The 24,787-nt window shown below is 40.5% G+C and overlaps 1 long non-coding RNA gene across 4 annotated transcripts in view; it reads right to left on the bottom strand.

Moving 5' to 3' along the window:
• LOC138391842 (uncharacterized) overlaps window positions 1-24,287 on the bottom strand; it is an 81,060-nt gene extending 56,773 nt beyond the window's left edge. For 2 of the 4 annotated variants that reach the window (XR_011234872.1, XR_011234871.1), the window contains exons 1-2: window positions 24,241-24,270; window positions 21,160-21,250 (exon numbers count right to left, since the gene is read on the bottom strand). This is a non-coding gene — a long non-coding RNA (uncharacterized lncRNA). Of the gene's footprint in view, window positions 1-21,159; window positions 21,251-23,924; window positions 23,949-24,240 lie in introns of those variants that run through there. The other 2 variants (XR_011234874.1, XR_011234873.1) reach the window with 2 other exon arrangements.
• Window positions 24,288-24,787: the final 500 nt, after the last annotated feature.

Raw genomic sequence — 24,787 nt, 5'->3', positions numbered from 1 at the left:
TTACACATTTCATCTCATGCTCACCCTACGGTTCATTGAGTCGAATGTTAGGCAGTATAATGCACCATTTAGACTGTTGCTTTCTCCCTCTCTTATTTTTGTGGGGCTAAGCTCATATAGTTGAATTTGCATACGCTAAATTTGTATATGAGGAGACTGCATTGTACAGTTTGTTTATAATAGGGAAAAAGACACCTTTTTCAAAGGAACAGATATTCTGGAATACATAAATATATACATGCCCCCTGTTTTCATCATTTACTCAGTCATTCAACAAATATTGCATCTGCTGTTTCCAGCACTGGGCTACATAATGGAAGAGATAGAGGAAAAAGTAAAACAATCTCTGTCCCTACCCTCATGGTGCTTAATCAATTAATCAATCAGTCAAATAAAAAATTATCCTGTGATAAAAAAGAGGTACATAGTATCTCGAGAACATATAATAAGGATATTGATGTACACTGAGGGTTTTAGAAAGGCTCCCTGTGAAAGTGACTACTGAGCTGGTTAGGAAGTATGGGATGCTGTGATGTAAGCTGGAGCCAGATGACACTGCCTCATGAGAGCCAATAGTTTAATTTTCAGAAATTTTGAGACAGGTTTTAAATAGCCATTATTAAACATTAAATTATGTAAACTTATAATTAAATTATATTAAAAACAGATCATAAATACTCAAAACTCATCACTTCTTAATTATTTTTACATTTTACTCTTTTTATTTTTTTATGTTTTTTTTTTTTTTTTTTGAGACAGAGTCTCACTCTGTTGCCCAGGCTAGAGTGAGTGCCGTGGTGTCAGCCTAGCTCACAGCAACCTCAAACTCGTGGGCTCAAGCGATCCTCCTGTCTCAGCCTCCCGAGTAGCTGGGACTACAGGCATGCACCACCATGCCTGGCTAATTTTTTCTATATATATATTTTAGCTATCCATACAATTTCTTTTATATTTTTAGTAGAGATGGGGTCTCGCTCTTGCTCAGACTGGTCTCGAACTCCTGAGCTCAAACGATCCACCCACCTCGGCCTCCCAGAGTGCTAGGATTACAGGCGTGAGCCACCGTGCCCGGCCTACATTTTACTCTTATCTATGCTCTGGAGGTTATCAACTATGCATCTTTTCCCATTCTGAGTAGCAGAATGAAATCATCCTGTCCACACCTCTGCACTGCATATGCTACCTGCCCATTAGTGACTTAGTAGCCACGTCAGTTATCAGATCGACTGTCACAGTGTCACAGTGCTTATGTTCAAGTATATCTTATTTTACTTAATAATGGCCCCCAAGCTCAAGAGTGGTGATGCTGGCAACTCAGCTATGCCAAAGCTACAAAGTGCTTCCTTTAAGTGAAAAAGTGAAAGTTCTCAACTTAATAAAGAAAGAAAAAAAAAAGTAGGCTGAGGTTGCTAAGATCTACGGTAAGAACAAATCTTTCATCCGTGAAATTGTGCACAGTATATTGTTATAATTGTTCTATTTTATTATTAATTATTGTTATTAATCTTTTTACTGTACTTAATTTATAAATTAAACTTTATCATCGGTATGTATGTATAGGAAACACATAATATAGGGTTTGGTGCTATCTAAAGTTTCAGGCCTCCACTGGGGGTCTTGGAACATATCCCCTGAGGATAAGTGAGAACTACTACATCCATGGAAAAGCTGCTTCAGAGCAGTGATGAGTACAGAAGCAAGGCTGGAATGGGTTAAGAAGTGAGTAGGAAAAAAGAAAATAGAGGCGCTTTTCCTTCTATTACAAAAAACAATTGCAGGAAATGTACTTACTTACGTTGGCCTAAAAGAAAAAAGTTGTGATTTTAACCAAATCAGAAATGTTAACTGAATTCAAGCTCCACTTAGGACAAAAGTTCACCTCAATTTATCCATGTAATTTTACCTAGTTCTCCGAGTTCCAGAGGATGAAACTAACTCTGGAAAAACACAATGGTTATAAAACAAAAACTCGAAGTAAAAAATAAATAAATATTTTTTAAAAACCACAACAGTAAGTTGTTACCACTGCCATTCCATTTAGGAAACAGCAATTCTACAAAGAAATTGTTACCAAAAAAAATTGCTACAAAAAAGTCAGCTGGAGAAAGTGAAGCAAGAACGTCACTCTGCTGAGCCTTACCTGGCCCACCCCATTCTGAGTCAATGATTATCACCAGATGCAGGCAAAAGACATGGATATTTTTATACAAATTTCATAAATAAACATAATACTATGAAAATCCTGAGTTTAAAACCCCAGTACAGCCAATGGAGTACTGTACCTTTGTTTTTATTTGCCTCAAACGGGAGCATATGCATCTTTAGCTTTTAATGGTCACACCCTCCTCTCACTCTGTGTTCCATACAGAGGACGCCTTTCTTTCCTTGATGCCTTTCTCTCATATCAAAAACCTTATCCAAGTATAAGGTTGAGTTCTGTCTACCAGTGAGTCTTTTCTGGTTATCACACCTTATTTGGGAAATCTTAGCATTTGTGCTTTTAATGTGTAATACTGCCAACTGGGCCTTGCTCTCAAATTGTTAAATATTTTCCACAAGAGATTATAAAGTTCTAGCATGTAGAGACTGTGATACCTCGTTCTTTCATGTTTCCAAGGCTCTTTGTATTCAAATTAAGTAGAGTACTGTAAACTATTAATAATTATAACTTATACTGCTCAAAGTCCCATTTTCATCCCCAAATCTCCGTTCTAAAATTTCTTTGAATAATAAGAGTTAACATTTATTGAGTGATACTATATAGCATTCACTGTTCAAGATACTTTTCACATATTAACACACATAATCTTCCCAACAACCCTATGATATAGATGCTACTATTCCTATTTTACAGATAAGAAAACTGAGGTACAGAGAGGCCAAGTGACCGACCCGAAGTCCCACAATTAGTAAGTGGCAGAGTTGGGATTCAAACTCAGACTGACACAGGAGCTCACATTTCTAAATTTTTAGCAACACAAAAATAACTCTTTCAAGGCCTGGTCCTCCCTGGCCTTGTTTTAAGATGTGCCTGGATAAGTAGCACAGTTTCACAGCCAGAATTTAAAGAAATTCTACTCTTTTCTTTTCAAAAAGGGATAAAACATAGTGTACAGCAACACTTAACCAAATCCCCTTCCTTCTCCTGTGTTCTGTCCCCAGGCACTTCAATTCCAAGGCCTTTGTCTAGCGATCACTATCAGTTTTCCAGCCCCCAAAGGGAAAACCACAAAGGCATTCTTTTGATAGGTGGCCCCAGGCTCCCTGCTGGCAAAGAGCATCCTTCCTTCAGAAATGTTTAGGTTCAGTTGTCAGGGTGGGAGAGAAGGCCATAAAGATACCCACAGTCACTCCTAGAAAATTGCCCTGAGGTAATTTGCGGAGAAGGGAAACTTTGGCCAAATACAAGTTTCTCCTCTGCAAAGTCCATCGAGAGAGTTGTTCAAAAGAGAAGCCTGGCCCACTATTTGCAATAGATTCTCTACATATTGAAACACAGTTATTTCTCTGGGGGTCCCGAGCACTTTTAAGACTTTGGCTTTTTTCTTGGTTTGTTTTTTGAGACAGAGTCTCATACTCTGTTGCCCGGGCTAGAGTGCCGTGGCGTCAGCCTAGCTCACAGCAACCTCAGACTCCTGGGCTCAAGCGATCCTCCTGCCTCAGCCTCCCGAGTACCTGGGACTACAGGCATGCGCCACCATGCCCTGCTGATGTTTTTTAAATATTTTTAGTTGCCCGGCCAAGTTTCCTTCTATTTTTTAGTAGAGATAGGGTCTCACTCCCGCTCAGGCCGGTTTCAAACTGCTGAGCTCAAACAATCTGCCCGCCTCGGCCTCCCAGAGTGCTGGATCACAGGAGCCACCGCGCCAGGCGAGACTTTGGCTTTCTTATCAGAAAAATTTTGATTCATACACAAACTTTGAGGAAACGCGTACATCACAGTCCTAAATTAAGAAACCCTGGCCGGGCGTGGCGGCTCAGGCCTGGAACCCTGGCGCTCTCGGCGGAGGCGGGAGGGTCGCCCGAGGCCAGCAGTTCGAGACCCCCGAGCCAGGCAAGGCCCCGTCCCTACCTGGAGTCAGCGAGGCCGGCCGGGCGCGGCGGCGCCTGCAGCCCCGGCCACCCACGGAGGCCGACGCAGGAGGCCAGGGGCTCGCTGGAGCCCAGGAGTCTGAGGCTGCAGCGAGCTGTGAGGACAGAACGACACTACTCTGGCCCGAGGGACAGAGCGAGACTCTGTTTCAAAAAGGAAAAAAAAGAAATCCCTAAGGCGGAGGGATTGTGAGCTTTGTTGAATCACAACTTGTACGTTTTCTTAAGCCCCCGGTCATGGCACTTAAGGAACACTGGGACCCGCTGTGCCAGTGGCGGCCCCCAGGTGGCGCTGCGGGGACAGCTAAGCGGGCCGCCTGCGCTCACTGCAGAGGCTGATGGGGACGGGGATTCGATTTTAATTTTTTTAAATTGTGGCAAATATGTTATCATAAAATTTGCCACCTTAACCATTTTTGAGTATACAGTTTGGTGGCATTAATTACTGTGCATTCACAGTGTTTTGCAACCATCGCTATTTTCCAAAACCTTTTTGTCACCCCAAACAGAGATTCTATAACCATTAAACAATAATTTCTCATTCTCCCCTCTTCCCAGCCCCTGGTATCCTCAAAGCTACTTTCTGTTTCTATGGATACGCCTATTCTAGATACTTCATGAGTGGAAACATACACTATTTGTCCTTTTGTGTCTGGCTTATTTCACTTAGCATAATGATTTAATGTTCATCCATGTTGCAGCCTGTGTCAGAACTTCATTTATTTTCACGGATGGATAATATTCCACTGTATGGAATATCACACTCTGCTTACCCATTCCCCTGTTGGACACGTGGGTGGCTTCTACCTTTCGGGTACTGTGAATAGCGCTGCAGGACACACTGGCACACAGGCATCTGCTGAAGTCTGCTTTTAATTCCTCTGGGTATGTACCCAGAAGTGGAGTTGCTAGCTCACATAGTAATTCTATGATTAACCTTTTAAGGAATCAGCAAACACTTTTCTACAGCAGCTGTACCATTTCACAATCCTACTAGCAGTGTACAAGTGTTCCAATTTCTCCACATTACCAACACTTGCCATTTTCCATTTTTTCTTTTTTTCCCCCCCAAAAATAAAACAGCCATCTTAGTAGATGTAAAGCAGTATCACATGGTGGCTTTGATCTGAATTTTCCTAACGACTAATGGTGTTGAGCATCTTTTCATGTACTTATTGGATATCTGTTATCTTGTCTAGAGAAACGTCTATTCAAGTCCTTTGCCCATTTTCGAATTGGGTTGCCTGTTTGGTTGTTGTTGAGTTGTAAGTGTTCTTCATAGATTCTGGATATTAGTCCCATGTCAGACATAAGCTTGGTAAACATTAGGTTGTCCTTATACTTCCTTGATAATATTCTTTGATGCATAGCAGTTTTAAATTTTGATAAATTATAACATCTATTTTTTCTCTTGTTGCTCATGCTTTTGGTGTCATACCTATGAATCCATTGCAAAATCAAAAGTCTGAAGATTAACTTCTGTTTTCCTCTAAAAGTTTTAGGGTTTTGGATTTTATATTTAGGTCATTGATCCCTTTTGAATTAATTTTTACATATGATGTGAGGTAGGAGGTCCAACTTCATTCTCTACAATGTGGAAATCAAGTTATCCCAGCACCATCTGTTGATGAGACTATTCTTTCCCAATTAAATGGATTCAGTGTCTTGTCAAAAATCTACTGGCCATATAGATCTATGGGTTTTTTCTTTTTTTTTTTTTTTTTTTTTTTTTTTTGAGACAGAGTCTCACTCTGTTGCCCAGGCTAGAGTGAGTGCCATGGCGTTAGCCTAGCTCACAGCAACCTCAAACTCCTGAGCTCAAGCGATCCTCCTGTCTCAGCCTCCCGAGTAGCTGGGACTACAGGCATGCGCCACCATGCCCGGCTAATTTTTTTTTCTATATATATTTTTAGCTGTCCGTATAATTTCTTTCTATTTTTAGTAGAGATGGGGTCTCGCTCTTGCTCAGGCTGGTCTCGAACTCCTGAGCTCAAATGATCCGCCCACCTCGGCCTCCCAGAGTGCTAGGATTACAGGCGTGAGCCACCACGCCCGGCCTATGGGTTTTTTCTGAACAATAAATTCTAATTCTTCAGTCTATATGTCTATCCTTATTCTAATGCCACACCGTTTTGATTCCTGTAGCTTTGTAGTAAATTTTGAATTGAGGAGGAGGAGGAAGAGGAGGAGAATTGTTGAGAAAAAGCAGGACAAGGAATGGAAGACTAACTGCAGTTTTGGAAAATGATAGTTTTTTTTAAGTTGCTTCCAGCTACAGGGTGCAAAATGAAGAGAAAACATCACCAGGACTTAATTTTGGACGGGGAATGAGGCAGAGGCAAGTCTCAAGGACAAAGCTTCCGTTTCTGTCTTACACAGGGTACTGAAGTAAGGACTGTGGGAAGAAGACTAAATTTGCAGAAGGCAGTGGTGTGTGCATGTGTGCGCTGAGTTTGGTTTGGGGCAGACTAAGTTCAGATGCCTTTTAGAAATCCAAGGGAAGATGCCAAGCAGCTATGTGGAGATAAAGCTGAGGACTTCAGGAGAGCACATACTGAAGATCTGTGAGACACATAATAGTAACCAAAACGATAAATGCAGATTTGACTTCCCCAGGACAGAATATGGCAGAAAGAGACCTAGGCCCCAAGAACTAAGAGCAAATCCAGGAGAGCTATCCTATAGAAATCCAGTGAAGACAGGATTTCAAAAAGTGCAGAGTATCACTGAAAAGTCAAAAAGCAAAAGGAACTGAAAAGTCCACTAGATTTAGCAAACTGTTGGTCAATGGTGACTTTAGCAAGAGTAATATTATTTTGTTGAAATAATATTGTTCCAAACCAGATCAGGGTAGGGTGGGTTAAGGAGTGAGTGACAGGTGGAGAAACTGAAACAGAAAGAGAGCCCTTCCTAGAAGACAGACTGGACAAAGGGAGGAGGCAGATGGGAAAGGACCTGGAAAGAGATGAGAAGGCACATGTAGGTCTACGGTTACACAAATTTTATCCTCATTTTAATTAAAATATGTACATATGATTTTTCAAAAATCAAACAATCCCAAACCCCATGCCCCTATTGCTGCTACCCTATGGCAATCCCTGCCCTCTATTTTAGTTTTTTTTTTGGTACTTACCTCTGTATTTATAAGCCCCACCCTTACCTACTGACGTCCTACCTCAAGTCAATTAATCTCTTCCACATACACCCACCCCCAACACAAACGCACATACGCTATCCTTCCTCTTATCTTCTCAATAAAGTCATACCCCACTTTCTAGTTATACCAGCATTCACTGTTTTAATTACCAGGACAATGTGCTGACACTTCACAACTGCTCTGAACTCTTATCACATCTCCAGCTCCCCAAGACCCAGTCCAGACATTTCCCCAGACACAGAGCAGGGCAACTGTGGGCTCATCTCCTCTATTTACTTCCTCTTGGGACTGCAATCTTATACTGCCTATTGCCCAGTGCTGGAAAGCAATAGCCTCCTGTATTTTACCCAGTTTCATCATGGATGGTGGGAATGTAAGTCCATTAGTAGTTGCTCTGCCATGGCCAGAAGTAGAAGTCTAGACTGTCTCCTAGTACCCCTGTTTCTAGCAGGGCATCACCCACTTTCAAGACAGTCTAAATGAGAACTGTTCTCATTTGCCCTTTTCAGAAAATACACCTCAAGGCTTTTGCAGTATAGAAAAGGGTAGTGAGCTGGCTGCAGGTGCTGGGGAAGGGCTGTGAGCACGTAACTACCACAGACTGGGAGCGATCACCCTATTCTCAGCCCCCTTCACTTCCCCACCCCCAGAGGGACCTCTAATTCTTGAGATTTCCATGGTTTTGAGGCTCAAACTGGCATGTTCCTTGACCTTCCCTCTCAGGCACTTACCTTTCCTGCTAAATCAAAAGACACTTCCACCACTTTCTTTCCAGTTTCCAAAATGTCATCTTTTCTACACTCTAGTCTATCTCATTCTTTTTGTCTCTATATATGGATACACACACACACACACACACACACACACATAACAACGTTCATTTCGATAGGGTTTCAGGAAAGAATGCACATTCAGTTAATCTTGTTCCAAAAAAGGTCAGGTTTGAACTGTTTGTTTCAAATATGAAAGACTTCAAAATGTTTGAGATTCTATAAAAAGATTCACTTGAGAGGATGAGGTTGACTATATAAGAGAAAAGACATACATAAACTTTTTCTAAAGCCAGAAGATCAAATTCAAGCCGGAGAAAACATAGTTTTTAATAAGAACAAAAAAGTATATCACATGTAAATTAATAACTTTGGCCATATTTGAAAAGATTTATTAATATTTATAAATCTAAAGAATCCTAAGGAAAATAATTATCTTCTCCTAAATAGAAATTCAGCAATATGCCATAAAATTATTGAAATCAATATAAAAGAATAGTGAAAAGAAAGTATTCAATTTTCTCCTGCTTAATCATAAAAAGTGGGGCACTATAAAGGGCTTCTCTGTTAGCCTCAAGTATTTGATGCATAAAAATGTCCTATGGCCGGGCGCGGTGGCTCATGCCTGTAATCCTAGCACTCTGGGAGGCCGAGGTGGGCGGATCCTTTGAGCTCAGGAGTTTGAGACCAGCCTGAGCAAGAGCGAGACCCCATCTCTACTAAAAAAATAGAAAGAAATGATATGGACAGCTAAAAATATATATAGAAAAAATTAGCCGGGCATGGTGGCGCATGACTGTAGTCCCAGCTACTCGGGAGGCTGAGACAGAGGATCGCTTGAGCTCAGGAGTTTGAGGTTGCTGTGAGCTAGGCTGACGCCACGGCACTCACTCTAGCCTGGGCAACAGAGTGAGACTCTGTCTCAAAAAAAAAAAAAAAATGTCCTATGTATCTACACAACCTGCACTGGACCTGCCAGAGCACAGCACAGTTCCCGTAAGAGTTAGTTTGTTTTGACACTTTCTTTACATTCTGTGGGACAGAGACCGTACACTGTTCAGCATGGGATCCATCGCTTAACATGGAAAAGTCTGAATTTAATAATTCCAAAACACTGTACAACACTGTATCCTGGGGAAGTAAATAAATCTATATAAACAGAAATTTTGAGTGCTGATTGCATAATTCAAATTTTTGCTTTCTTTCTTTTTCTTTTTTTTTGAAATGGAGTCTCACTCTGTGGCCTGGGCCAGTGTACAGTGGTGTCATCACAGCCCACTGCAACCTCAGACTACTGGGCTCCAGCAATTCTCCTGCCTCAGCCTCCCGACTCGCTGGGACTACAGGTGCGTGCTACTCCACCTGGCTAATTTTTCTATTTTTTGTAGAGACAGGATCTCACTCTTTCTCAGGATGGTCTTGAACTCCTGGCCTCAAACAATTCTCCCACCTCAACCTCCCTGAGTGCAAAGATTACAGGTGTGAGCCAAATTTTTGCATTCTGAACATATCAAAAACACTATCACATACAAAAATGACCTAAAGCACAGTTTTGCTGTCTACACATTTCTCCATAAAAATGGAAGTCTGCAAAAAATCATAAATTATTGAAGAGATTTGAGTTGTAATAGCTTATCAACAATTTACTACATAAAAAAATGAGTATATCACCTTGATCTAAAAATTTTAGAACTACATTATGAAACCTAGGCTGTTAGTTTCTGTACTTGCTATAAATGATTTTGGTTTTATCCAAAGTGGGTTATGTGTCCAAACCTAACAAATATTAAATTACAAATTTCCTCCATTAAAAACCCTAATATTTTACACTTCTAATAGAAGACAGCCTATAAATATATAAAGCTAAAATTTCAAAATGTAAAAAATTCTTTATTCACAGAAAGGAAAAACTCTTTCATAAGGAAGAATGTCCTTTGCAAGCAAAAGGGAGTGATAATTATTAGTGACTATTCATTTCTGCAGGGACAGAAAGAACTAGCAGGTTAAAAGGTTTTTTTTTTTACATCTTGTCATGTAAAATTATGATTAAATATAACATAAATGTCTCCCTATTCAGCAAAGATAAACAAGTATTCTCATAAAAATATAGCTAAGAGTTGAAAATATTTGCTGTTAGACAACACTACTAATTTTGCATAATTTTGCACTCCACGTTGTTGGGCCAACAAAGTTTTTTACCAGTGATCTAAATCAATACTGCAATTGGAAGTTTATGGAATTATAAACATAATACATTGTATTTTTGTGATAACTTTCTAGTTTGTATTGATTAATTATGGTCATTTCTAATGACTTTTCCTAAAATGTTTTTGAATGCTTAAAAATTAACTCTATTACTATCAAAGAAAATTACTCTCAGTTGTCTATAGCAATTCATATCAAAAGCACACCTAATTTTGTTTAATGGACATTAAAGAAAATAGGAAAAGTGCCCAGTTCTATTAAAAGTGCATATTCCCGGCCGGGCGCGGTGGCTCACGCCTGTAATCCTAGCACTCTGGGAGGCCGAGGTGGGTGGATAGCTCGAGCTCAGGAGTTTGAGACCTGCCTGAGCAAGAGCGAGACCCCGTCTCTACTAAAAAAATAGAAAGAAATTATATGGACAGCTAAAAATATATATGCAGATAAAATTAGCCGGGCATGGTGGCGCATGCCTGTAGTCCCAGCTACTCGGGAGGCTGAGGCAGTAGGATCGCTTAAGCCCAGGAGTTTGAGGTTGCTGTGAGCTAGGGTGACGCCATGGCACTCACTCAAGCCAGGGCAACAAAGCGACACTCTGTCTCAAAAAAAAAAAAAAAAAAAAAAAAAAAGTGCATATTCCCTTTAGTGGGAAGTGTTGTAAAATTTTACTTATTTCAAAAATTAACCTAGAATCATTCATCCAATGTTTTTGAGCACCTACTATTTGCTAAGCACTGCTCTAGGTACTCAGGATATAGTGGTGAATGATTCAGAAAGGTTCCTATACTTATATGGCTTACTGTTAATATTTGAGGATATTGGGGGAACAGACAATAAATGTGAAAACAAAAAGATGATTTCAGATAGTGACAAGTCCTGTGAAAAAAAGAAAAGAAAAGGAAAAAATCAGCAGGCAATGGGGAGGGCCACTTTAGATTGGGTGGTCAAGGTTGCTATGGTGGTCATCAGTGTTGCTCACTAAATACTTCTAGTTGTCCTAAGCACCAGCAGTATTGCACTTGTAAAGGAAAATAAAAATCTCAGGACCCTCCAACTCCCTATGCCAAAGGGAAGGTCAAGCCCAGATGCTGAGTCATGCAACACCCTCTTGCAAATGAACAGCTGTTACAGAAAGGTAAATGGCTTGTCACAGAAAGGTAAATGGCTTCAGGCATCTACCCAGACAGTTCCCACAGATCATTCATAAGGACACTGTTTGCTGGCCTCCCATCAATGAGGACATGCAAATTGTAACTTCCGGGTCTGCAGGCTAAGTCTAGCTCCTAAAACTAAAGTCCACTTTGATTCCACACTAATAATGTGGATTACAAGTTTATCTTCCCAAGTGCAGAACAGAGACAAGACCATTCTTTCTTCCAGCTACCCAGGGACATCTGTATAACCGATTCTTCCTTTACTCCCTTCTCTTCAAACATTTACCTAATCTTGTGTAAAATGCAGATTTCCTGGCAGTAACTAAAATCTCACAAGAATGTAACCATTTGCATCACGGCCCACCCTCTCCCCTTTTTTCTTTCTATATGCCCTCACTCTTTAAATACCGAGTTTCCAAATCCCTCTTCAGATAGCACAGGTCACAGATGCTTCTGTGGTTTGTCCTGGAACTTTGGCTTCGTAACCCTCCACTGATTGAGATCTTTGCCTGGCCACCTATTTGGGTTGTCACACTTCCCCATAGCCCTAAAAATGTGATTTATGACACCTGGCATTTGAAGATTCAAGAATCTTACTCTGATTTGCTACGCTTTTCTATATACCACAGGCAATCCAATGCCCCGATGGTGGCTGCTGTCAGCCTCCTACCAGAAGGAGGACCATTCGAGGCAGAGCTCCCACTAACCCATGATGGATGGGTAGCATGAGCAAGACCCGTTGTTTTGAACCACTGAGGTTTGAGGTTGCTTGTTTCACAGCACAACCTAACCAATCCTGCCTATCATAGAAAGTTAAGGAGATCATAAATGAAGTAAAACTTAAATGACGAAAAAGAGCTAGGCACACCAAGGGGAAAACACACGCAAAGACATAACTGAAGGCCGGGCGCGGTGGCTCACGCCTGTAATCCTAGCACTCTGGGAGGCCGAGGCGGGTGGATCGCTCGAGGTCAGGAGTTCGAGACCAGCCTGAGCAAGAGTGAGACCCCGTCTCTACTAAAAATAGAAAGAAATTATATGGACAACTAAAATACATATATACAAAAAATTACCCGGGCATGGTGGCGCATGCCTGTAGTCCCAGCTACTCGGGAGGCTGAGGCAGTAGGATCGCTTAAGCCCAGGAGTTTGAGGTTGCTGTGAGCTAGACTGACGCCACGGCACTCACTCTAGCCCGGGCAACAGAGTGAGACTCTGTCTCAAAAAAAAAAAAAAAAAGACATAACTGAGAAAGGACAGTGGCAGGAGTGTGGTGAATAAGGAGAATTGGTATGAAGGAAGTGGAGAGCTGTACTCAGATCAGGCCACCCAGGATTGAAAGCAGACTGTGGGCAGCTTGGGCTCAATACCATTTCGATAGGCGAGCAAGGTGGGGATTTTAACCTGGAGTGGGTGGGATGGGCATGGGGGGGCTTTTAAGGGAAAAGCTACCTAATGAATCATGAACAGGTAAAGTCCCTTTCTACCACCAAATTCCAGATGACTGGTCTCAGGCTCAGACAAGAGACCAAACTGTACCTTTCTGGAGAAATTAAATGATCCCAGAGAAAGAACCTTCAGACACTGACATCTGAAGGAACTTAAAGAAACAGCCATCTGACCACCTGACATCCCACCAGTAAAACCCACACAAAGAATGTCCAATTAGCTTCCCAATGTCTCACTCATAAATACAAACAGACAGCCAGGAATCACCAGACATTTGAGACCGGCTTCTCCACAAAAGAGAGAAAGAGGTCACAAAGAGCAAACAGAAAATACATATAATTGATATCATAGAAGAGTAAGAAATGGAATCGCACCTATAAACCACAAATAGGATACTCTAGATAGAAATATTCAAAAAACTTTAAAATATGATAAACAAATTAAATTAAAGGGCTAGAAAATAAAGTTGAGGCAATCTTGCACAAAGTAGAAACAAAAGACAAGAAATGCACAAATAGGAGATAAGAGAAAAAAACTTTGTGATACAATATCTGAATAACAAGAGTTACAGAATGAAAACGGAGGGGAAAAATTATTCAAGAAAAGTACCTACCAATGAAAATTGGCATCTGCAAATGGACAAAGACCATGAAATGCCCAGCATATGAATGGAAGGAAGTGCAAAGCACATCCACCTGGAAAGTCAAACACTGGTGGTAAGAAGAGGAGATGAAAGGCTCCCCAGGGTGGGTGACAGGAGAGGTCATAAAACAAACTGGTATCAGATTTCTCAGTAGCAACTGTGGAAGCTAGAAAATCATGGGTGAATGCCTTCTACATTGAACAAAAAAAAAAGAAGTGGAAGATGAAGATGTGGCTCAATTGCTACAATCACAGGATAAAACTTTAACACATGAGAAGTTGCTTCTTATGAATGAGCAAAGAAAGTGGTTTCTTGAAATAGAATCTACTCCTGGTGAAGATACAGTGAACATCATTTAAATGACAACAAAGGATTTAATAAATTTAATTGATAAAGTGGTGGCAGGGTTTGAGAAGACAGACTCCAGGTTTGTTTGTTTGTTTGTTTGTTTGTTTTTGGAGACAGGGTCTTGCACTCTTGCCTGAGCTAGAGTGCAGTGACATCATCATAGCTCACTGCAACCTCAAACTCCTGGGCTCAAGCCATCCTCCTGCCTTAACCTCTCAAGTAGCCTAGACTACAGGCACGTGCCACCCCACCCAGTTAATTTTTCTACTTTTTATAGAGACAGGGTCTTGCTATGTTGCTCAAGCTGGTCTTAAACTCCTGACCTCAAGAGATCCTCCTGCCTGAGCCTTTCCTATGATTCAAAATCCAGAAGCAAAGCCAGTGAAAGGCTGAAAAATGTGACTACCACCACATACACAGAAAAACACAAAAAGACCCCACAAAACCTAAAGCAAACAAGCAAAATTAAAACCTTTTATATGTCAAAAGTACACCATAAACAAGGTAAAAATATAAATGACAAATGGGATAGGTAAAAGAAATTTTTACAAATTAAATTATGAATTAAGGGTTAATATCCTTGATATGTTAAAAAAAAAAAAAAAAAAGAAACTTCTAAAATTTCAGAAAAAGCCCCAAAAACCCAATGGAAAAACTGAGCAAAAGATATGGACAAACAGAAAACACAACACAAAAGGTCAAGTTATGGAAAGACAATTTCTCTTAGAGAAGACCAATTTCTAAACTACATCTAATATAGCATTTCTATTTAATATCTATCAGACTCGCAAAACTATAGAAGCCTGGCAATGTACTCTGTCGTACAACTGTACAGAAACAGGGATTCTCATACAGCAGTGGTGGGAACAGAAAATGTCTCAATCTTTATGGAGGGGAATGTGGCAATAACCACCAAAATTACATATGCATTTTCTCTTTGACCCAGCAATCCCACTGGCAAAATCAAAAATGATGTACCTACACATTCATGTCTTATAGCAGTCTTTGTAATAGTAAATCCACAAGGAACTGGTGGAATGCAGTGCAGGGCATCTACACAGTGGAATGCAAACAAACTAGAATAAAGGGATCATATCATGTCAAAAGGCAACCAAAGAAAAAATATTAATGGATAAAGTGGACTACGTCAAAATTAAAAACTTTTATGCTTCAAAGGACACCATCAAGAAAGTGACAGCCATAGAATGGTCAAAAAGACCTGCAAATCCTACATCTGATAAAAGACGTCTACTCAAAACACATAAAAGGTTTTTACAATTCAATATAAAGACAACCCAACTAAAACATGGACAAAGGATGTGAACAGACATTTATTCAAAGAAGATAAACAAACGGCCAATAAGCACTAGGATGCTCAACATCACTAGTCACTAGAGAAATGCAAATGAAAATCGCAATGAGATGCCACTTCACGACCACCAGGATAGCTGTAATCAGGAAATCCAGACAATAACAAGTGCTGACAAAGATGCAGAGAAATTGGTATTTTCATACATTGCTGGTAGGAATGTAAAATGGTACAGCTGCTTTCAAAAGCAGTTCAGCAGTTCCTCAAAAAGAAAACAGAGTTGCCACATGACCACAGCAATTCCACTTCTACATACATGCCCAAAAGAACTGAAAATATATGTCCACACAGAAACAGGTACATGTATATTCACAGCATTATTATTCATAACAGCCAAAAAGTGGGAAAAACTCAAATGTCCATCAACTGATCAATGGATAAACAAAATGTGTTCCAACCAATGGAATATTATTGACACAATGAAACATTATTCAGCCATAAAAAGGAATGAAGTAGTGACACATGCTACAACATGGATGAACCTGGAAAACGTTCTAAGTAAAAGAAGCCAGACACAAAAGGCCACATATTATATGATTTCACACATATGAAATGTCCAGAATAGACAAATCCAGAGACAGAAAGTAGAATAGTGAGTGCCAGGGGCTCGGATGAGAAGAGAATGGGAGACGACTGATATTGCATCTGGGGTTTCTTTTGGGGGCAGTGAAAATGTTCTAAAATCAGATACTAGTAACAGCTGCAAAACCTTGTAAATAGACTAGAAACCACAGAATCATATTTATGGAAAAAAGTCACTGGAGCCAATTTACATGTCACTTTGTTCAAGTGGGGAGTCAGCAGAGGATTATTTTTGTAGCTTCTATGTAAAATTATCAATTTACAAAGAATTTTCAATGATTCCTGTTTTTTCCATGTGTTTCCTCTTCCTTTGAGACTTTCCCCTACCCTCTAGGAAAATTTCCATCATTACTGTTCCTATTAACTTTTAAAAGTATCTGTTATGGACATTTTTCAAGCATACAAAAGTAGAGAGAATTATATAAGCCTTTTGTGCTACAATAGTTTATTAACATGTGCCATGTATTTTAAATCTAAATTATTTTCCTGAAATTGCCAAGACCCAGGCCACAGCCTGAGGCATGGCTAATCACTCAAACCTGCCAGGATGGTGCTGGGCCAGTCATGTAACGCTTTCAGGCTAATTTTGGGTGAATTCTGGCAAACTATTTCCTTCACTCACAATGACATATCTCAAACTTTCCCCTTCACTATCTTTGAAGATAGGATGGACAAGGTAACTAGTGACCATTGCATCATCTAAGGAGCAGGGTTCCATAAAAAAGGAAGAGAAAGAAGAGTGAAAACAATGCACGTCATTAGACTGTTTCAGCCTTTGTCCTTTCTCACAATAAAGTGCCATTCTCCTAAATGATATAATGTCTACTTAAAGTGTAAGGCTTGAGAAAGTATAAAATCCATCCCCATATACACCAAAACATACTCAGAATGTAGAGTACAGATATTTAAAATGTAAGGTAATTGAATATATTTAGTTATACTTTACTAGTGTGTTGCTCTTCCAAATGTAAACTCTATGTTTAAGATATCACCAGTTCACTGCCTTGAAGCAGCTCTCAGGCCACAGTGCAGGGACGGAGACTCCAAAAGGAGCCTGAGGACTGAGCTGCAGAGACAGAGACCAGAGACTGAAGTGGCCAATTTTCAGTTTAGCCTTTTTTCAGATAATTCATATTTTTCAAAGGCAATTATTTTCTGTGATTCACACTTCAGATTCTTTTCCTTTCCTATGATTTACAATATTTAGGATAATTGTATGAAATGGTACCTACTTAAGAATACTGACTCACAATAGTATAACCACCTAACATTTTCTACTCTGTTCAAGATCAAATTTTATAAAAATATTCTCTTTAAAATGCAATTCTAACAGCAGCAATTAAGAATATAATTCTTGACTGTATCGGATAATCTGAAACTGAGAAAATTATGTGTATTTAGAAAATTTGACTGAACACACTTTAAAAACACAGAACTTTGTGTGTTCTCCCCCGAGGTAAACTGAGAAGACAGAACACTGACACCACAGGGAATCCAGTCACCTGGGGAAGGACCATGTCACACAGTGGGAGAAGCAAATAAAGAACACGGACCAGACTCCGCTGAACACCCTGTCAACAGTACCAGGCCCAGGGAGGCTTTCCTGTCACTTCCTAGATGTCCCTCTTCCTTTAAAACCAATCTGCCATGCACCTTGACTTTTGTGAAACTGGTGGAGAATTATGAACCTATATTACAGAGGAATTAAAGAAACCTGTGGAAATTATCACAACTGCCTTGGTCCTAGGATCACTATAAGCCTCAAAATGCTTGTGTGAGAAATCCAGTTAGCGAGGAGTGAACACAGATATTGTCCAGTAGTGGCTGAAGCCACAGTGAGTCTTACAGCTCAAGGACTTCTTCCCAGGACAAAGGAATTAAGTCATACTCTCCTCATACGCAGCCCAAAGGCTTTGAATCTATTGCTGTGGATGGGTCTTGCAGCTCAAGGACTTCTTCCCAGGGCAAAGGAAGTAAGTCATAATCTTCTAGAACTCAGCTGAAAGACTTTGAATCTCCTCCTCTGGATGGCCATCCCCACTGAACAACCTGTAGGTGGAAATGCCACCCCCAACCTGAAGGAACAGAAAGAATCATCTGAAACCCAGAGAGAGGCCAGGGAAAAGAGGAGGCTAGCCAGAGAGCAGGGCAGAGCCCGGAAAACTTTCTCAGGTTGTCTCACCACAGACTGCAGATGTGACCCCAAGACGGTTGGTCCGACTGCCCTAGGGAAACGCTTCCAAGCTTTTCTGATTTTCCTACAGGACTATGAGAAATCCGGAGCACTGAGGGCAGAAGGGGCAGGAACACCATGCTGCTGCTTTTCAGTCCAGTTACTGGAATGCCCAGACATTCAAACTGGACGTCAGCCTGTCTCCTGAATATTACCTACCTCAAGATATGGTACATATTTACCTGTGATTATAGCTATATCTGAGCCCACCGGGGAACATCAGCCAATGGTACCTTTGATATCCATCTTACCTAGCAACACGGTAGCATTTCTGAGGAACCTGAAAAGACTGAAGGCTTTCTTCCAGGATGCATTTATTTTTCAGGTTGTGTTTTTTCCCCCAGATTGTTTTGATTATCGTCTTTTTTCCCCCAGGAAACTTAATTGATCTGATTCTTGAAAGAGAATTTCTGAGATTTGGAGCCAAAGGGCCCAGGGTACACCATTTTCTATAATCTATTCCAAAAAGAAATATTTAAAAAGAAAGCATGAATACCACTTAGAAAAATAAAAAATTTGAAATGTGAAACATTTAAAAAAGTGTAACTTTTAAAACTTAGAGCTTAGATCCATCCCCAGAGATTCTGGTTTAATGTTTTTTTAAAAATTTAAAAAGCAATTTAGATGCTCACTCATGATTGAGAACCAGCATGCTAAATATTGTTTCTTCCTAATGTGACTTGTGTAGCACTGTCACCTAAAATCCCAAATAATTCATTTAAAACAATATGGTACAAATACTACTGTAACTAAGGCTTACAATAGTACATTTTTCATCAGCATTTGTCTAAAAATGCAGGTGAACCAAGAGAAAGTCCAACTTTATATTAGACTGCTGGTCATTTGGCTTTTAAGTCACTTGAAAGTAACTGGGACTAAAGCTAGTTTTATTTGAATAGTCCTTAAAAACAGTAAAAACTTTCAAATGATTCAAATGGCAGTTTCTTGCCTGAAACAAACCAACATGAATATTAATCACAAGTAAGAGGCTTCTCAAGATTGTGTAGAACATATATGTGAAGAGTGGTAAATAAGTAGGTATTTCAAAAGAAACGTTTCAGGTATGTTGATATTAAATGATATTAAACTTGATATTTCCAAACATATAAGAGAAATGATAAATTATAAGTACAGTAGAAAAAAATTACTTCAGACTTTATATTGTCTATAATTTAAAAAGATAACATCTCTAATGGTAAATACACCTCATCCCAAAACCTATTAAATTTGCCATCAATGGAAATCCCAAATAAATTATTCTTATTTTTTGACCAGGCAGTTAAAATAAGCATATTTTATATTAATTGGAGAAGGGCCCCCATGTCAAAATTCAATTGAAAATTAAGGACTTACTCTCTCAAACCGCATTTTTCAGATGCACTTTTGAGATAGAAAAACAAACAATAAGCAGGTAAATCAAGAATCTACAAAAAGAGAAATCTAAAAAATTCATAATAACTTTCAAGTTGAGAGAGCTTCTCTATACTTAGCCTTCCTTAAAAAATTTTTTTTCTAAAATCTTTCCATAGCTATCAAATATGAGAAAATCATATTTAATAACCCACTGGAACATTACTGTGGATGGCTGTCAGGATGATCTGGATCTGTGGATGCTATAACTCACTTGATCTGTTACTCTCTTCACCACATGCTTCTCATGAAATGGTATTTTATTTTAGATGACAGTGCACACCTAATGGAATTCTGAAGCCTTAACATTTACTGCAGCTTTCAAGAAATTAGCTATTTCAATGTAAATTGAACTTATCCAGGAGAAGGTATGTTAAAAGATTCCTCAAGACAATGACTTCCCCTTTGAAGACAAGAATGCTTTAATGTTGGAGTTAATTCCAAGTGTTTTCAAACATTTTTCTCCATTACATAAGTATTAAAAGAAAGATCATAGGTCTCCCCACCTCCACTGCTCCTGCCTCAAGTTATCTTTATAACATGAGCTACCATAGTGACAGCAAGAAAATGAGCCAATTATCCACACTTGTTCTTTGATTGCCAGCTATCATCACCAGTGAAATTGGAATTAACCAGAACTTTATATATGGAATGTTTTGATTACCAGGAGTTTCCTAATATCCCTGCCTTTCCACCTCCTGCTTTTGTAGGTAGAATGAGCATAGTTTTTATATTCTGTTAATATCACATATTTTTGGAGACTTGTAAAGGTACATTGGGAACATGAAGGCATATCAGTACAAAGACCCAAGAGGTTGATGGGTCTTAAGGAGACAGAATAGCATAACATACTACAGGTTTGGTAGTCATACCCATGGATCGAAACCAATTTGATTATGTCTGTGTGAACTTGGGTACCAGCAATTTAACTGTGTCTCTTCCCTTATTATAAAATCATTATAACAACATTCCCCTCATGATGTTGTTGTGAAGACTAAATGGAAAATGTACACTGCCTAGTATGGAAGATGCTCAATGATGGACATCTTTAAAAAAAAAATGTTAGTGCCACAGGCACTGTTTGTGATAAATCCTAGCTTGCTAGAAACTGCTTGCAAAGTGGACTTGCAAAGTGATCTAATGTGCATAGTCAAATTAAAATGTATGTAAGTCAGATTCTCTTGCTATAAACCATAGTATCTAACTAAATTTTTTAAGTAGTATTTTTAATCCCACTTATGAGAATTAATGTGACAAGCTCTCAACAGAAATCCATTGAAAAATATTTGTATATCTTGCTTTTATGTCCATATGATAAATGCTTAAACTAAGAAAGAAGATCCTACATTCTTTAAATTATATTTTAAATTTACTTAACATACAAGCTGACCAAACCAGGAAAAAAAATAAAAAAAAACCAACACTGAAAACTTTTAAATGGGTCTACCTTTCACTTAAATGCCCAGATAATATCTGGAGAACATAATATATGTTTGATATTTAATACAGGTCTACTTTTTAACAGAGTACTATAAAAAATTAACATAAGAAAGTTGCTTGTAGGCCAGGAGTGGTGGCTCATGCCTTAATCCTAGCACTCTGGGAGGCTGAGATGGGCAGATTGCTAGAGGTCAGGAGTTTGAGACCAGCCTGAGCAAGAGCGAGACCCTGGCTCTACTAAAAATAGAAAGAAATTAGCTGGACAACTAAAAATATATAGAAAAAATTAGCTGGGCATGGTGGCACATACCTGTAGTCCCAGCTACTCAGGAGGCTAAAGCAGCAGGTTTGCTTGAGGCCAGGAATTTGAGGTTACTGTGAGCTAGGCTGATGCCAGGGCACTGTAGCCAAAGGAGAAAAAAAAAAAAAAAAGTAAGTTGATTTTAAAAACCCTCAGGTGGTTAATACAGTAAAAAAGTTACAAATTAGAATAAATTTTAAATCTTCAGTGCTAACACCTCACAAGTAATTTTAACTCAAATACAATGTATCTTAATTCAGCTTCTGTTCCACAGTACCCTGGACTTACTCTCTTCTGTTACACTTTATTGTGCTTCCTTCAGTAATTGTGTTACTCTGAACTATAAACTCTGCAATGGCAAGAACTCTCTTATCTTGTTCACTTCAGCATCTAGTAAGTGTATGGCACATAGCAGAGTTTCAATAAATAACAATGTATTAATAAATGAAGTTAAGACATTAAAATTGCATATATTCTACTTGTACAAAAAATGCAATTTTAATGTGATTTGATGAAACAGATTTAATTATGAAGTAACTTGAACTATAAAAGCATTTATTTAAAATAAAACTAGCTTACCTACTATACTTATTATTCAGTTTAAAAAATAAAACTTTGTGTACAAATTTTCAGCAACACACATTTTCCAACTAACATATAAGATAATGTGATCTGGAAATGTATCACTCTCATTTCTGAAGAACATATAGATAACAGTCTATATGACTTCTTCAAAACTCTGATGCAACAGTATTCTATTACCTTCATCATTTCTCTTTTTAACTTTACATACAGGTAGACAAACTTTTAGCCATTTATGGAGCAGTCTGGACAATTGCTGATGTTACCAACTTTAAGTGAAATCTGCCACATACCCACTGCAAATGCAACTTTACAATGATTTAATAGTGTGAATAAATTGCTTCAGTGTTTGCACATAAGGGTATTTCTATTGCTATCTGATCAAACACATTTAAAAGATCTTACCCTGCACCTTAATTGTGAAAATATATTCCAAGATGCTAAATTTCCCTTAAAAGAAACCTGAGTTAAAAATCAGAATACTACTCTGAAATAGAAAGTATACAAAAAAGAAAGATTAAATATCTAATTAGATTATTTGTTGAATTGAGTTAAATATCTAATTTCCTAAGTTTCCCTCCTAAAGTATGTAATGGATTATACAAATACTAAGAAAACTCCACATAATTTTTATGTTATAGACTATTTCTTTCCATTTGTAACTAATTTTGATATTAAAGCTCGTATAGCATTTTCACAATACAAACTAAGTAACTTTTTATGAATTTCCTACAGAAAAAAACATAACAGCAGGTACCTACACACACATAAGCTCTTTCTTTAAAGCAATACTTCATTTCTGTATATGTTTTAAAAAATTAAAGTTAAGCCATGATTACTCAAAAAGACTATTTTATTGAGTATTTAGATTTAGAGTCTTATCTATCTCTCTCCCATTATCTTCATTTCTACATTTACCTCTTATTCCAGGGATTCTCAAACTTTCATGTGACATGGATCACATTCTCTCTCAAAACATGATTCACCCACTTCTCTTCTGTGTGTGTTTTTCTGTTTGTCATGCAATGGGATGGGATGAGGGGTGTGTTACAAGGAGGTGAACCTTCTATAACTTAAAGGAGGACTGCTATGCTCTTAAGATAACACGTAAGGGTTTTAAGTGAGATAATGTTTGTAAATAATTGCACAGTGGCTGATATATAGTAGATGGACAATACATGATATTAATACATATTATTGTGACTCATCTGTGTTATAAAATCGTAGACACCAAAACATTTCAAAAACCAAGACTACTGGGGGGCAAAACACTGACAACCTGCAGTGCAACCTCTGCACAGAGTCTCCGCGCCAAAGCAGACTTATACTTGTTTTGAAATGTGACAGTGGCACTGCAAGTAAGTAACTCAAAGTCAATACGTGAGAGATACAAGTAGACATTGAACTCAAATCAATTACTTTTTACTTCTTGTGAAAATTCCTAGTAAAAATGTTGGTAAGGGATTAAGGACAAGAATACTCCCTACACACCATGTATGACATGCGGTACTATGTATACACCGTTGTCTATGACACCAAGTATTTCGTATACACTGTATGAGACAACAGGTAGCGCTTGCATACACAGCGTGACAAGGGCAGTGTGTACACACAGTACACAGGGCGCCATGTGAAACACCAGGTGCTGTGCACACCCCGCAAAGCGCGCACACACACACACACACACACACCACGCAAGCGCCTCCACAGCTGGCTCTGGAGAAAAGCGCGAGGGAGGACAGAGCAAAGGAAAGTTCGCGCCCGGCCGCCCCCAAGGAGCCCCTCGTCCCGGCGCGGCCCGGCAGCTTCTCCCCAGAGCTCCGGTGGGAGGAGGCGGCGGACCCCGCAGGACAGTCCCGGAGGCCCGCGAGGACCGGTTGAGGCAGCGGCGGCCTCGCTCCCGGGGTCGCCCGCAGCCTCCCGGACACGCACGGACCCCCGCCCGGCCTCGCCCGACCCTGCGCCGCGGCTCCCACCGCCCACGGCGCCCGGAGCCCGCGAAGCCTCCTCTCCTCTCCGCGCTCCGCACGCCGGGCCCGCGCTGCCGGCCCCACCGCGCAGGGCCCGAGGCCTGGCCGGGCGGACGGCGCGGGGCCCGGCGGGCGTGCTCACGCGACTCCGCGGCTTCCCGGCCGAGCAGGCCCCGCGCCGTCCTCCCGGGCCTCCGCCCCGCGCCCCCGGGCCTTCCACACCATTGTTCTCCGGCTCCGCCGCCGCCGCCCCCGCGCCCGGCCCTCCCTCGGGAGCCGCCTGTTCCCGCCGCCTGCGCCTTTGGGGCCTGAGCCGGGACGGGCGGGCGCGGGCCCGGGGGCACCATGTTGGCCGCGCCGCCTCAGAGGACGCCGCGGGGGCCCCGCCGCCCGCACTTACTGTGTGTCCTCACCTCTCGGCCGGGCGGGAAGTTAAGCGCCGTGGCCGGGAAAGTCGGTGTCCCCGCGGGCCGCTCCTCCCTGCCGCCCGGCCGCCCGGAGAGGCTGTGCCCGCTGGAACCCCGCACGCGGCTCCTACCTCCGCTCCGTCCGGCTCCCGCGCCGCTGCCGCAGCCGCTTCAGCACATTGGGAGCAGCCACAGGGTCCCTCCGTCCCCACAGGCTCCAAGGCGGCAGCCGGCGTCCGCGGTCCTAGCGCCGCTGGTTCTACAGGCAACAAAACCGGCCACCTGGTTTTAATATCTTTTTAATCCGTGGTCAAGCGGAATTGCAGACAGGTGCTACATTCCCATTCCGTGCATATGCAAACAGGACTGCACCAAGAACAGGACCAGCCGTTACCAATTTGGCAAGGTCACCCCAAATCTGCCTTCCAAGTAGGTTGTCTATCAAAGTCAGTCAGTCTGTATCTGACATCTAACGGGAGGAGCCCCCGTACACCTGTGGTTTAAGGAAGTATCAGCCATAAGCATACTTTTATAATGCTCACATATTTTCCCTCTTGTCCTTTCTCCTAGGAGTTTGGAAGGAAGACCTTTCAGCTAAAATGTCTTGCTCTCGTTATCAGTGGGCATATGTACTTATACTTAGTTTCAGTCACCAGCAGTCAAGTGAGGTCTGAAAAT

The sequence above is a fragment of the Eulemur rufifrons genome, chromosome 9, assembly GCF_041146395.1.
Source record: "Eulemur rufifrons isolate Redbay chromosome 9, OSU_ERuf_1, whole genome shotgun sequence".
Classification (NCBI taxonomy): domain Eukaryota; kingdom Metazoa; phylum Chordata; class Mammalia; order Primates; family Lemuridae; genus Eulemur; species Eulemur rufifrons.
Note: the sequence above shows the minus strand (reverse complement) of the source record. Positions and strands in the feature narration are given on the sequence as shown.